We start from the raw sequence: 1,940 nt of genomic DNA on the forward strand, positions 1-1,940 counted from the left end.
CTCGTTGGCGCGCTTCTTCGAGATCGCGTCTCCCCGCGAACGTGCGATAGTTCAGCGGAGATACGATCATTAAGGTATATTTGGCCTTGAAAATTTAAAAACAATAATTGTACTGGATTTGATAGGGAAGAGAGTTGACATAGGGCAAACCGAACGATATGCCCTGTATAAAGAATCAAATGTGGAGTATAACGCGCTCAGAACTGTCTTCGTAACCCCAATTGCAGAAGAGATACGTTCAAATAGATTTACTTGGCCTTGAAAATTTAAAAACTATAACTGCACTATAATTGACAGGCAAGAGCGTTAACATAGGGCAAACCGAACGATGTGCCTTGTATAAAGAATCAAATGTGGAGTAAAACGCGCTCCGAATTGTCTTCGTAACCCCAATTGCAGCCGAGATACGTTCTGTTAGACTTATTTGGCCTTGAAAATTTAAAAACTATAACTGCACTGGATTTGACAGGGAAGACAGTTAACATACGGCAACCGAACGATGTGCCTTGTATAAAGAATCAAATGTGGAGTCAAATGCGGTCCGTATTGTCTTCGTAACCCCAATAACAGCGGAGATAAGTTGAATTAGATTTATTTGGCCTTGAAAATTTAAAAACTATAATTGCACTGGATTTGACAGGGAAGACAGTTAACATAGGGCAATCCGAACGATGTGCCCTGTATAAAGAATGAAATGTGGAGTATAACGCGCATCGAAATGTCATCGCAACTCCAATGGCGGCGGAGATACGATCAATTAGATTTATTTGGCCTTGAAAATTTTAAACTATAATTGCACTGGATTTGATAGGCAAGAGAGTTAACATAGGTCAAACCGAACGATGTGCCCAGTATAAAGAATCAAATGCGGAGTATAACGCGCTCCGAATTGTCTTCGTAACCCCAATTCCAGCGGAGATAGGTTCATATAGACTTACTTGGCCTTGAAAATTTAAGAACTATAATTGTATTGGATTTGACAGGCAAGAGGGTTAACATAGGGCAAACCGAACGATGTGCCCAGTATAAAGAATCAAATGTGGAGTATAACGCGCTCCGAATTGTCTTCGTAACCCCAATTGCAGCGGAGATACGTTCTGTTAGATTTATTTGGCCTTGAAAATTTTAAAACTATAATTGTACTGGAATTAACAGGGTAGAATGTTGACATGGGACAAACCAAACGATGTGCCTTGTATAAAGAATCAAATGTGGAGTAAAACGCGCTCCGAATTGTCTTCGTAACCCCAATTGCAGCGGAGATACGTTCTGTTAGATTTATTCGGCCTTGAAGATTTAAAAACTATAATTGCACTGGATTTGACAGGGAAGATAGTTAACATAGGGCAATCCGAACGATGTGCCCTGTACAAAGAACGAAATGTGGAGTATAACGCGCTCCGAATTGTCTAAGTAACCCCAGTTGCAGCGGAGATACGTTATGTTAGATTTATTTGGCCTTGAAAATTTAAAAACTATAACTGCACTGGATTTGACAGGAAAGACAGTTAACGTAGTGCAAACCGAACGATGTGCCCTGTATAAAGAATGAAATGTGGAGTATAACGCTCACCGAATTGTCTTCGTAACCACAATAGCAGCGGAGATACGTTCAAATAGATTTACTTGACCTTGAAAATTTTAAAACTATAATTGCACTGAATTTGACAGGGTAGAGTGTTGACATGGGGCAAACCGAGCGATGTGCCTTGTATAAAGAATGAAATGTGGAGTAAAACGAGCTCCGAATTGTCTTCGTAACCCCAATTGCAGCAGAGATACGATCAAATAGATTTACTTGGCCTTGAAAATTTAAAAACTATATTTGCATTGGATTTGACAGGCAAGAGCGTTAACATAGGGTAAACCGAACGTTGTGCCCTGTACAAAGAACGAAATGTGGGGTATAACGCGCTCCGAATTGTCTTCGTAACCACAAT

Source organism: Bombus pyrosoma, linkage group LG8 (assembly GCF_014825855.1).
Source record: "Bombus pyrosoma isolate SC7728 linkage group LG8, ASM1482585v1, whole genome shotgun sequence".
Taxonomy (NCBI): domain Eukaryota; kingdom Metazoa; phylum Arthropoda; class Insecta; order Hymenoptera; family Apidae; genus Bombus; species Bombus pyrosoma.